This window comes from Harpia harpyja, chromosome 4 (assembly GCF_026419915.1).
Source record: "Harpia harpyja isolate bHarHar1 chromosome 4, bHarHar1 primary haplotype, whole genome shotgun sequence".
Taxonomy (NCBI): Eukaryota; Metazoa; Chordata; class Aves; order Accipitriformes; family Accipitridae; genus Harpia; species Harpia harpyja.
In genome coordinates this window covers 34,683,817-34,697,745 of record NC_068943.1, presented here as the reverse complement: position 1 = coordinate 34,697,745, position 13,929 = coordinate 34,683,817, and the positions used below count along the sequence as shown (strand labels likewise).

General features: G+C 43.8%; 1 protein-coding gene across 1 annotated transcript in view; it reads right to left on the bottom strand.

The window, feature by feature from the left end:
• The window catches only part of LHFPL6 (LHFPL tetraspan subfamily member 6), a 149,495-nt gene that overhangs the window by 60,840 nt on the left and 74,726 nt on the right, over window positions 1-13,929 (bottom strand). The gene's annotated exons all lie outside the window — the stretch shown is intronic.

Here is a 13,929-nt window from a genome sequence, read left to right as displayed (position 1 = left end):
CTGTTTTGTCAGCTGGAAGACAGACTTCGCAGCATGTTTCGCACTAGTCTCCGGTGTGCAGCTAGCTCTGACTATCTGATATCTTTTCAGCATCAAAAATCAGCTGGGACATCTGAGAGCCTCAAACATTTCCTTTGAGCTCCATTGTTGGCCTGTTACTCTCTAATACCAGTTCCCTTCCTCATCGAGCACTTTATTAGCAAGTTCTTATCGCCAAGCTAGCTTCCTGGGTAGCTGCTCCTAAATTCATTGTACTTTTCATCCTACATATGCCTTAGAGGCTTGATACAGAGCCTTTTGATGCATAAAAAGCCACTTTAGAAAGTGGCAGAAAAGCAGCACCTGAATGTCCCACAAGAAACCAGCAGAGCCCAGTGGAGCCCCACCGATCTGCTGCACCTGAGGACATGGCCAGTGTTACTTAGGAAATACCTGGCCAAATGTTACACCCAACTGCTGTTTGATCTCGACTGTCTTCAGCAGAACTTCATAAGGATCCTCCTGCTTTTAACCACCCGACCCTCACAGCAGCAGGGAACTTAGAAACTCTGCCTGGATCAGCTCCGAATTCAGCTGTCGCATTTTATTAACAGGCATCTGTGAGAGGCAAGCAAAAATAAGATGACTGTGTGACCAGAACAGCCTTATTATGTAAAGCATTTGCCAAAAATGCCTCAAATTTCAATAATTACATAGGCCAGCCTATTAGCCTTTTATGGAAAACATGCTCTTCATTTCGAGAAATACAAAATAGTCCTATGTCTTGTGTTTGAGTACAAACACTGATTTCTTTTGTCAACATGGTAGGCAGTTTTTCTGAAAACAGGACTACTTCTGTGCAGGCGGCCTTCACTGTTTCAAAATAAATGCTGTTTCCAAGCGAAAAGCCTCAGAACATCAAGATCATCTGTTATACCCCATTGCATTCATGAAGATTCAGATTACATTCCAATCTTACTTTCTAGAAAATATGTAAGCATGCTTTCCTCAGTTTTTAATTAAGATGCTTATCTATAATTGGCATGACATTAGTATTGTATTGTATGTTAACCAGGCTAGCATCCCCACTTATTCTGCCTAAAACCACAGCCAGCAAAATTACCATTACCACTGCAAACTGGCCAAAACCCTGAAATAAATGCATTCTGGAGCACTCCATTTGTCTTTAGATTAGCCACTTAGGCTTATTTGTCTGTTTACCAGTTTTAAAATATTTTAAAAGCTGATCAATAAATTGGAGGTGTGTGCTTCTTACCCACTAGGGCACTTTACAGACTTCATGAAGAGCATAGAAAAAGCCGTTTTTGCCTGGGCATCACAGAGGAAAGCAGGATGATAAGGAATCAGTCAGTTCGTTGGCTTAAGGAAGGTGATTAGATTCATGGTCTGAGGACAAGGATTGAAGTTTTTTGTTACAATGACATTCTAGACAGTGCCTGATTCACCTTCAGCATGGCAGGCATAGGGCACCAGAGAGCATAAGTTCAGCTACAGCTGTCCCTTACTTTCTTGAAAGGAAAGCATCCAGCCGGCTGGCTTTAGTTTTCCTAACAAGAAAACACTCTGGGTCAGCTCCATAGGACATCAGGCTTATTTGAATATTAAATATTTTAATTGCCACATAACTCTGTCCTCTCTTTTTTCTGCCCTGAATCCATGAAAGCTTTTGTGACAGCTGCATGCTGTTTATGTATGTGAGAGCACATTATGGCCCACTTGGGAACGTCAGTATTGATGCACAGAGCTCCCTCTGCATTGCCCCAGCAAGAGCAGAGGGACTCATCCTTCCACTAGAAAACTGTAGGGTGCTGGGGAGGGTTTCACCTGTAAACGTTTTAGCTATCAGCGTATCTGCAACCTTCAACCTTACTACATAGTATTCATACGCTATAAACTTCCACCTCCACCCACAGGAGAGCTGCTGTCACTGAAGGAATGACGTTTTCTCTGATATCTACCCAGATATCTACCACTTTTCACTCCTGGAGAAGAGGGTTTCTGAGGAGGAACAGTAGACATTGCCCCTGGTCCATCTCTGCACGGCACATCCACCCAAACTCAGCCTCACTTCACTGCCGAGCTGTGGCCATAACCAGACTTTTCACCATGAAAGCTGGAATTTTCACAACAAGAAGTGCCAAATGGGAAAGTCCTGGGGAGATGGGTCCCAAAATTCCCCATCCTCTTCCAAGTTACCAGCCCCAGTTCCTTCTCCCTGTAACACTTCACAACCTCAAGCTAAAAAAACCCCCAACAAAATAGCCTCTGAGTCTTTTTACATTTTGAAATCTTGGCTTTTGTTTCCCATTGAAAGGAAGACAGAGACGAGACAGGGGAACTGGCTTCAGGGGAAGGGAGCCACTGCTGTCCCCGTGCATGTGCCGCCCCAAGTGCCCCATGGTGCCTGTCCCCACACAGGGCTGTTTCAAACACCTTTGGCCCTTCTGGCTGTAGTCTTCCTCAGGCTGCAGCACCAGGACGTGGTGCAGCGTATCATCCTCCTGAGTGACTGTATCTGCAATAGCAGGGGGGGAATACAGCGATAGAAAACATATACAAGCCAGCAGCGAACTGTGTCTCCCTAGGATTCCCTCTCCCTGCTTTTCCCCTCCACCCAATTTCCTACTCCTGCCTTTGCTCTCCTCCCCCACCAGCAGCAGATGATGTCCCCGCCACCATGTGCTGCTGTCCCGTCACAGAAATAATGCCTGGGTTCCCCCCCCCCTTCCCACCCACCCCCAGCTACGTGGCACTAGCCCAAGGTTTACAACGGAGGAATGTTAATAGGAAAACCCGACTGAACCAGGCAGACATTTAGCAGATTTTCCATTCTGTGCTGCTGGCAGGGCTGAACACAGAGCCATAGGAGCGTGGGCTGTCGACTGGGGCTCACTGATCGCTGGGCAGCCTAAACGCGGCATGTTTTATCTTCCTCCGTGGGCACACCGTGGCAGGCAGCGATCGCTGCCGCCCGGCCGCTGCTCGCAGGTGCTGTATGTGTGCCCCAGGGCTCTTCTACCAGCCCGCTGCTGTGCACTCTGCATCTTGTGGCCGTGGAAGTGCTATAATGAGTTTAAACAGCATGGTTTTACAAAGTAAGAGGTGAGTTTGCGTACTTTTTTATGCCCTTACTGATTTTCTTCAGGCTTTTTCTTAAAATACATTTGGTCACTATAACTGTTAACCTGCAGATCACTGAGTTTCGTAAAAGCCTTTGGCTGTCATTTAATTCATTTTACTTAATTTCGGATTCAGGCCTTCCCTCAGCCAAAGTTTGCACCCAGTTCAATGAGCACATCACCGGAGGGCTGAAGCCCACCTGCAATCCCCGCTGGCCCAGTGTCTCTTCTGTGATGGCCTCAGTGGGGATGGGCATCCAAAGCCACTGCACCTGGGCAGGTGCTTAAAGAAATGGAGAGGAAAGTCCAGCTCACATCTCATGCACCTTTCTCTGAGTCATCCCTATGAAGCCGGGATGGGTTGAGAGCCATCCTACTGTCACCCTACCCCTCTCCTAAGCTTGGGTCAAACAAGATGCGTTCCACAGGGCCCAAAAGGAAATGCTGGGGAACAACTGGGAGCCACTTCTTATGGTGAACTGGGAGACAATGAAAGTGTCACAATGGGGGAGGATGAGGCAAGGTTGTATCTTTGGCCTGGGCACCAGCTTTAAGGGGACAACTGATTTTTTTCCAAACATTTTATTTTTTGCAGTTTTCTTCCCCTCTGTTTCTTTTGTATCCTGTATGGAAAAGTTAAAAATACTATTTATTACCATGGATCACCTGATCACTTTTATTTGACAAATTTTGCCTTCTCAAGAAGTCAGTCCCAGGAGGGAGTAATACTCAGTTGTTCCCAAGTGTTTAAAAGAGCCTCTCATTTGATGAAGGTAATACCTGTGCCACAAGCATGCTTTTGTCTAGCGCATTGCCTCAATCCCACTAGCAAAACTGGCTCATACATATTATCCTTCACTCCATAGTTCCTTAACATGATTCAGTAACCCTAAGCAAGGGCAACATGTTATAATCCATTACTAGCCCTTTTCCCATCAATGCCAAATTGTTATAATTTATCACTCCAGGCAGTCCAAGTTTATTCCATTTGCTATGCAGACTGACATTCACAGTCCTGGGATATTTGATGTTTTTTGCCTGAGTTTCCCGTTTTCAGAATATGTTTGGGCTACAGATTCAGCTGACAAATACAGCAATAATAATAAGACAAAAGTAATCTTATGCAGTTTGGGCACAGGCCAGTTTATACAGCAGAATCTGATGTGCCTAAACCTTGATTGATGCTCACCGCATAAATTCCCCTAGTAATTAACCTGGACTAATAACTCCCAGCCATGCTTAGGAGACCACCCTCTTGGCCCTCCCCAGCTACAGACTCATTATTTAAAGTCAAATGCCTTAGTGGCTGTTCCTGGCAGGCTGGGAAGGAATGAAAGCATAAACATTTCTGAGAGTGAGAGAGAAGGTGGTGAGGAGGGAAATCACGTATCAATGGGTTCCCAGTTGATATTTTATTTTTGGAAGGATGCTTTGTCTTGTTCATTTTGCTGATGTGAATTAGGGAAGTGGATGTGGGATGCAGAGGGTGAGCTGATGATGATAAGGATGGAGGAATTCCAAGCGACAGAGACAAAGCAGCTCTGGAAATCTCTGGACCGATGTTCAATTTGCCTGCAGCAGCCTAGCAGGCTTGATTCTCCATTATGCTAGAAATTTCATCCTACTCTGACAAACTAAAGTGAGCTTAGCTCACCAGCAAGACACTGCATTTTCATAAATAGGAAAATCCAAGAAGAAAAAAAAATCCCAAAGGTATTTAAAACCAGGAGAAATGACCCTCCTGCTACCTATGCAGGACTCCCCTCTCTCCCTCTCCCTTTTGCTGTGCCTCCTCAAGGAGCAGACAGAATAAAGGCTGTCACGCTTATGGTCCTCAGGATAAGGAGTGTATCAAGGGCATAATTGCAGCATGCTGCTCTCCTGTTACTTGTTTCCCAAAGCCTGTAGAAAGATAAGCATAAATTAGAGCAGCTCTGAAGTAGCTATCTTCATATCAGGAGCTGGCAGGCCTTGCAAAATACCCTGGAAAACACTGGACCCAAGAATTCCCCATGGTAGCTTCTGCTATCTTTACCTTCCCTTGTCTCTCCCTAGCACAGAAACAGACAATTAAGCCCAGTGCACTTAGCTCATCAGTGTACAGCTGTGTTTTTATGATTGGGGGGGGGAAGAGAATAAAGAAAAAAAATGCTTTAAAAAGCACTCCAAACATACTTTAACAGAATAGGTACAGGATTTTGTTCCTTTCTGCACACCACTCTCTCAAACCATAGCAACAGTAGCATGCATCTGTATGGTTAAACCAGCAAGCAGCAATGTGCATGTGGAAGAACAAGAAAATCTTTCAAAAGGTTTCAAGCTGACCCTCCTACAGATGGGTCTTCGAAACAGATGCAGAGGGACAGAAACTCTTCCTGAACTTTAAGACCACAATTATGGATTTACTGGGTCAGATCAAAGATCCTTCTAGTTCCCTATCTGGCCATCTGAAGAAGAATGGAGCAAGCATGTACAGACACTTCGCCAGATCATCCCTCCAGGCTTGCAGACTTTGCAGCTCAAGGACTTTCCCAGCCAGAGGCAATGTCCTTATACTCAACAGCCCTTGGGGAATTTTTCTGCCACAAATTACTCTTATAAAAGAGGCAGTTCAGCATTTTCACCAATTGCTAGGGATGTTGCTCACTACCTATGTGAAGAAACACCTCCTTTTGTTTGTTTTGAACTCACTGCCTGTTAATATTCTTTGATGCCCTTTAGTTTTTATAATGAATAGGAGAGTCAGCTATTCACTTTTCCTTATAACTCACTATTTTATAAGTCTTTCACATAACCTTTTCAGTAACCTCTTTTCCAGGCTGAATAGTCCTACCTACTTAGCCCTTATGTAGAAGCTATTCTGTAACTTTTAGCAAATGTTACAATTTTTATTAAACTCTTTTTTTTTCTCCTACTATTACATCTTTTTAGGGAAGGAGGGGAAAGAGAACCAGTATTAAACACAATATCCACAACCTGTGGAAACCACAGTGTAAGTGAGGGTCTGGTACGCCCTGGAGTCTTGCTCCTAGACAAAATTTGGACAGGGCCACCCCAGCCCCTGCATTGTAACTACGCTCCCAGGACCTCAACAGTCAATGGTTCTTAATGAAAAAGAATACACCCAGCTCTTGCAGAGGTTTAATCCATCTCCCTCTTGGCTCCAAACAATCTTTTAGTACCCCTTCCCCACAGGCCTTTGGTTCTTCCACTGGTTGTGGTCCTGAGCAAAGCTCTGACTGGACCTCCAGGAAGCCTTAATACTTCTCCAGGCTCCATGTCACTTGCTGGGTTACCCCTATGTGCAGTCGAGCTGTCTCTCCTCCAGATACCAACCACCCAGTCCATGTCCCCTCCATACACATCTACCACGCAGGCACGTTTGCAGTGCTTAAGGGGTGAGCAGCATGAAACAGAAAGAAGGAGCTGTGTCTTTTGACTTCCAGGTCAATTTATCAGTAAGCATGACAAGGAAGCCAGAGTTCCTCATAAACACAGAATTAAAAGTAAAAAGGGAAAATCACCTCCAAAGAGTGTTTCCTGTCTCTCTGCACAAGAACGTAACACCGCAGCTGTCACGAGCACATCACTTCTCATAAACATCACCTAGGGAAGCTGGAAGCTGCTGGAGCATGCCCAGCACAGAAGCAGGCCAGACCCTCTGAGCAGAGGCAGACAAACACACCTGCTACTGCAGAGTGTCTATGAGCCCATACACAGGACCTGTCCCCTCTCGTTTTGCAAACACTTAAAAAAAATCGTATCATATCATATCATACCAATATTACATTTCAGGATGTTTCATAACCAAGCAACAACATGATAGCTTCCAAGAAATCTTTCCTCCCTCTGCTCGAAAAATCTACTCGGCTGTAAAGAGATTCCCATTGCTGCCCACACATTGTCCCCCTCTCGCCTTCAATCCATACAGGTGGAATAGCTGAGGCAATCTTCCTTATGAATGTGTGAATGTCTGCTGAAGCTGTTCCACAGCATTACCGAAAATCGGGGATTAATGAAAACAGAAAGTGCAATAAAACAGAATAGATAGCATATGAAAAGGGAATATTGATTATGCACCTGAGGTTAAAATATTTTAAAACTATGTTCTTTCTATGCTTGGAATTACCCATCACCTAATTTTGAACAAAGCTTTTGTTGAATATCTTAGTTCAACTTTCTTTTTGCTGTTTGTTATCAGCTATTTATGCTTGTGTTTGCCTTAGTGCTGGCTTTCAACAACAGGGATAAAAGCCAGTCAAAGCATTAAGTATTATTAGTTATCACTATGGCTATTTAAAGAGATCTGGGGGCCCTGGGTTTGTTAGGGCTTTTACATTTAATTGTGTTCACCTTGAAAAGGAGAGTTACATAACCACTCCACTTCCATGCAGATGGGATTTCTTACATGTGAGCAGGAACTAGCACTTTTGGGGGCTGCATTTACACAAAGGCTAATTAATGAAAGCAAAATCATTTGATCAGAAAACTGACATTCTAATGAAAGCGAATTTGGGTGTTGCAAGCAATGTGGATTCCACCTTGATAAATCACCCACCTCCTTTCTTGTTGATTTAGCACTGTAATAAAAGACAATGGGCTGCTTTTTTTTTTTCCCTCCCACTGGGCTGTAATGATTTACAACTGCTTTTTTATTTCCTTTCACACAGTGCCCTGGAGCTGCCTCCAACCTTTTCCCCATAAGCACTAAGAATTCAGATCCTTTGTTCCAGGGGAATAAACGTAATATTTATTGTCCAGTGGTGTGCTAACTGGCGGGAGGGCGTTTGGACGTGAGGCAGCTGCTGCCTTCCCTCCTCACTCTGTAGACAGGTTTCCTCGCCTGTGTCACCTGCAGTTTGCGCTGTCCTCCATGAGACCGGGAATAAAATCATCCCTGCCTCAAAGGGACTGCTCTCTCCTCTTTCACAGAGAAACCAGGAGGTGCTGGGAAGTGCCCTGGGACCACTAGTAAGTTGCTGCCCTGTTATTAATTCATTTGCAGGAGCCGGGAACCCATGGTGGATGGGTGCAGGCATCAAGAAGCTAGAAGCCCTCTTCTTTGCAGCAGCTGAGGGAAAGGCAGCGTGCTCCCTGGGGGCCTCTTTGGAGATCTGAGCCTAAAAATTACCTCCTGCTGCTGTGGATTCACAGCAGCATGGCTCGTAAGGGAACAGGGAACAAACCCACCGATGTCTTTGGAGCCTGACTTCTGGACGGGCTCCAGCTGGAAGTTACATGGCAAGTTCTGACCCAAATGCCTGAAGACAGTAGTGAAGCTCTTCCCCCTCTTTTTCACATGCTCCTGCCCCTGCCTCAATGGAATCTCTTTAAGCACAAAACAAAGTAAGGCCTCCATCATACCAGGCAGGGCAGAATAAATGATCACTTTCATTTACATCAGTCCTTCGTCCCATCTCTCCAGCCTGTCATTGAAACAAATTTGAAGTCAACAAACCTATCACTGTTAGAAGCCAAAGGGTTAACAACATCATGCATTTAAATCCATATTTGACACCCAAATGAAGAGACTTGACTTTGCAGTAGGGGCAAGAATCAGAGGGGGTTAAGCAGGCTCCACAGCTCTAAATATCAAATGGCTTTGAGGCAATGTCAGATTTGGGGTTGAAGGTCCAAACTCTGCAGATGAAATACTCTCGCTGGCAAACAAAATAGATCCAATGAAAAAGAGCAAAGAGAGCATGCATCTACTTGCATAGTGAAAAGACCTTGCCTTCCCCTATATTTAAAGCTTGATACACCATTCCAGTAGTAAATAACAACTGCAATATCTCAGAAGCATACTGCTCAAGATTGGAAAACCCTGCACTTCTACAGGAGGGAAAACTATATTCAGCTCTCAAATGACTGAGTATGGAATTGTTCCGTAACACTGAATTTGCAATGTTGAAAACAAGTTAATCTCACAAACAAAAGACAAGGCTACAGGAAAGCAACTCATCCCTGTGCTGTAACTAATGATAAATGTGTGTGCTCTCAGCCTTGGCAATACAATGCACTCTCCCCAGATGAGTAATATGCTCAAACAACTAGCCTCGGAGACAGAAAATGGGACAATTTATTTCATCTTTATTTAATGGTCAGCAAACAACACATTATAATTAAAGCAGGTCCCATCTTCCATGGCATGCCCAAGGATTTTAATCACATGGGTCTTCCATGGATACACTGTGAAGCAAGAGGGAAATTTCTGAGAAAGTTCATTAGTAAAAATGACCTTTTACAAAAGAATTAAAATGTATGTGCATGGGCTGAGACTACAGTTTGGACCACACGCTCTTGCAAGGGAATAAGAAACTCCTCCACTCCGTGTTTCCCTCCTGTGGCTTACGTAGTAGGCACAGAATAAAAGATAATCCCTCCCTTTACAGGGCTGGTAGACAGCCAAGAATGGGAACAGGCGAAGCCTTCAAGCCTACTGGCCAGTAACATGAGATGTTTTACTGCTAGTTCAGGGCAGCAGCAAATTGCTTCCCAGGTGCACAAGCAGAATAATTGCTCTTTCTAGCGGATGCCGCTGGAAGCCATGGACACATGCTCATACCACCACAGATTATGTCCATATCGAGAGTAGCAAAGAGAGAGAGAGGTGCAAGGCCATGAGTCCTCCTCTGCACCGTCTTTTGGAGTCTATGCCTCCCTTGGAAGTTGTTCCTTTATTTCATTGCATAGCCACTAAAAAAGTTAACTTCATTCAAGGATAATTTAAGCTATTTTCCCTTTTTTCCAGCCACTAGAACAAAAAATAGGGGTGGATTATCAATTACCCCTGGCTGCACTGGTTTCACATTTGTTTTTTGGATTCTGCTCCCCATCACTGACTAGGACACAGATGTGATGAGTCCTCCTGTGCACTGCTCCAGACTAGGTGATAAAGGCTGGGAGAGGAGGCCCACATGTGTGGTCTTTGCATATATACAGTGACAAGAGATCTTCACACACTTAAGTTAACTGAAGTTAGCTGTAACTGTCTGAAGTTGAACTTTTAGAGCAATTCAGGTGCCAAAGACACACATCTAGTGCCCTTTCAGACATCTTTGCAGAGTCAAGACATCTGCACAGGCCTGGCAGTTATTTACCCTTCAGAGCATCAGCCAGAGGCCAAGAAAACCCTAAAGTGCACAATGGCTAGGAGGCACCTATGTTTTGGCACCTGAACGGCTTCCTTCATCTAAGTTAGCTGCTTAGCCTGTATGTATGGTCAACAGATAGAGACAGGCACCTCTGGAATGTGATTCATCCCATGCTGTGAGATACGTATCTCAAATATCAGTTTACAGTTTTGGCACTGACAGCACGCAATATTCCCATCCCCTCTCTTTTCTCCCCAGACTTCACTGCTCCTCAGAGATGTGGGCCCAGCTTTTTGAGAGGACATTCTGTGAATCAGATGAAAGAACTAGTCCAGCTGAAAAGCAATGGGAAAAAAAAAGAAATGTAAAGGTTGTTCTGTATAGTTGTTTCCCCTCTGCCCTCAAATTAGGTTAATGCATTTCAATGCATAGCCACCTGAAGAGCAGTATGGACCCATCAAAAGGAGAAACATGGGAGCAGGAACAAGCAGCCAGAGCAGGAACTGCTTTAAAGCAGCACTGCTGCCAAGAGAAATATTCAAGGAACCACAGCTTTATGGTAGATGTTTGACGTTCAGGGAGCTGAAGTCACCTGAGGCAAAGCCCGTCCCTCTTGTCAGGGAGCCTCACTCATCCACACTTCGGACCATATAATCATTGCTTTACCACTCACAGTGAGGGCTTTCCTGTTAAAGGATGTGTACAAAGCACAGCTCTTCCTGCGGCAGCGATGGGAGCTGAGGCTTTCCAAGCCATTTAGGTGGTTGTTCTGGACAGGTGGGTTTCTAGTGTCGTTTGTCACCTGAGCACTGAACGGCAGCACTTGGGCTATATTGCTATTTATCAATGAAAACATGAGCTTCCCTTCAGTGATTTCCTCAGAAATCCCAGTTCCTGCAGCTCCAAAGATGCTGATGCAGTCTGACCGTGTCACCTTGGAGCCTACCTACTTTGCTTCCTAACAGTATACCCTTCTCTTCCCACTCCATAAGGGGTCACTGCAAATGTGCATAAGCAGGGTGTCCGGGACCTAATGTTTTATCATAAATTAACAAAATTACATCAGTAGGTACTGACAGGCTTGGAACTTTTTTGAGTACACTTCCTTAGTCTTTGATAAAATGCAAATGATTTTGTTAACCTGCTGTACCACAGTCCACAGTGCTTATGGGTTGTTCTCCTACATAGGCTAATGATGGGAAATTAAAATTAGATTTCTCACAATAATGTTTTTCATAGAAAGTTTACACACAGCAAAACTATAGGCACAATATTACCATCACAGTTGTAGATGAAACCTTGATTCCATTTATATAAATGGGAGCACTGCCAGTGAGTTCAGCAGAAAAGAAGGTGATAAGAAAATCCCACTAAACTTTTCTGTAGAATTTGCCGATTCATCATTTAAAAAATGCTTCACCTAGGCAAAGCTTCAGAAAGGTCCAAGGAACTCTGCACAGGAGTCTGAGATTGGGGGTTTTTTTTGGTCACCAGCTCCTCTGCCACAGGAAAAGTCAGGAGATAAGGACCCTCTGGGCTCCCAGCATCAACAGTAAAAATACATGGAGAGTAGCTAAACATATTCTTTTGTTTGTTATGGATGGCTGAAAGCAGAAAGCCTTGCCTGAAAATATCCAGGTTTTGTGAAAGCACAAAAGACCAGTATTAAAAAACCACAACAGTTACTTGATTTTATTTTTTTCTGCCAATGGAAACCAGATACTTTCTGAGGTTGACTGTTTTTGATATTGCTATGTATTAAGACAAACTGCAACATTTCCAGCACTGGTGCAGAACAACTGGTTCTTCAAAATCCCACAGAAACTGAAAAGGTACCTTGAGTTTATCTCTGATTTCCTGTTTATTACAGGTGTTCAGTTTTACTCAGATACCAATGCAGCATAACAATGAAGACTGTTTGCACGAAATAGATACAATGATATTTACAGCAGAAAAGAACCCAGTAGCAAAGTTCAATTCTCCTCTAAAGAGTAAGCATAGGACTCTAGCAATTACAGAGAAGGTAGACCTCATCACAGTAATGACGATTTTCATTTAGTTCTTTTACACAACACTCCACAGAAAAAATAATTGTGTTTGATATGACAAACACATTTCTCAGTCCAGTGGAGTAGATGCCTACATTTCTGATGTCTCCATCTCTCCGAGCCAGTCAGATACAATCTGGAAGCTATGTAGTCCTATTAGTCTGGCACAGTGCTTGAACTAATTATGTACAGAGACATGGCAGTTTTGCAGTTTCCAAGTACAGATGGAGAATCTTCGGTTGGCTCAAGGCTGCGCCTACTGACCCTTCTGCCCATTGGTAAGATACTTAGAAAAGGTGCAAAGCGTTGCAACATATACAAATAGCAGAGAGGAGTATGAGTTTGAATGGCTCCACATTGTGCAGAAACTTAAAAGCAAATATCTCACCTGGCAAGGGGATTGCATTTTTTAGTGAAATGCTCATAGGAACAACAGACTGGACCTATTTTCCAGGAGTCTAAAGAACAGACCAGCAGTTTTATATTTGTCTTGGTGCTTTTAAATCAGTAAAGTCTCCTCCTTAATGTTCTTCCTCCAGCCACACACTGATTTTCTCATTTCCTGAAAGCCAGCTGAATTCAAGTTTTTATTGCGTTTGCTGGATTGCAGCAGTCCAATTTCTATAGAAGAGACTGACTTTTCCCCCCCACATAGAAAGGTAGACTACACACACACGTGTGTCCTGTGGTTGGTATAGCCTAAGACACACACACGTCTTACCTCCACATGGATGTTCTCATCTGATCTGCTCACCTAGTCTTCCTCTATAGTCAGCTGAGAGAAAGAGAAATTTCTGCACCAAAGCAAGATGATTAAAATCAGCCAGATGAATCACAGCCCAGAAGAGCCTGCTTCTTCCCCTTGAGTATAAAGGGTGTCTAGACAACTATTTCAGACACAATCATTACGGTGTAAGCATTCAAAGCTGGAATGATGAGTCCCAACGCTAATATTTTATGCCTATATGTTTGTAACTTACTTAGACTGTTTCTAGGGCCATTGGTTATCAGTTTGACTCCACCTCATAAATACATGATACATTCTACCTCTTTCTGATACTAGATACACTGAGGGTAAGAAAGGAAAGTTGTGAGTATGTTTATATCATTAGACAGCAACGCATGGGTCAAATTCTAATACACCTCTGGTTTGGCAAGAAAAATTGTGATCGAGGCCTCTACAGATAGAGAAGGGAAGGGTACCTCTTCTTGGATCCCTTCTTTACTGTGACTCACCACATTTGCAGCCTCTCTAAGGAGGTTCTGCTTTTTGGAAATACCCCGAAGATCAGCAAGTCTTGAAGGCGGTGTGGAGAAGCTAGGCTCTAGGTCCTGTTCTCTCCTAGACACTAATCTAGGGATACATTTCCTCCCTAAAGAGGTAATGACATGTAGGTTATAGAGAAGGTAGGTTAGCTACCTTCTGGCCTTCCTCATTCAAGAAGTATGTATAACATCCGGGCACCTGAGGATGTAGAGGAATTTATGTGGCGCTTTGGTGCCATCTGAAAATAGCCATTCATGCAACTTAGAGCTTCCAAAGCAAGCCTTTCAAAGCAATCCTTTCAAAGCTTGGAAACTTCCTTTTGAAAGACCTTTTGAAATAATCTTTAGAAAGTGTCATCCACAGACTTTAATTTCTCAATCACATGGTATGTCCGTTTGCAA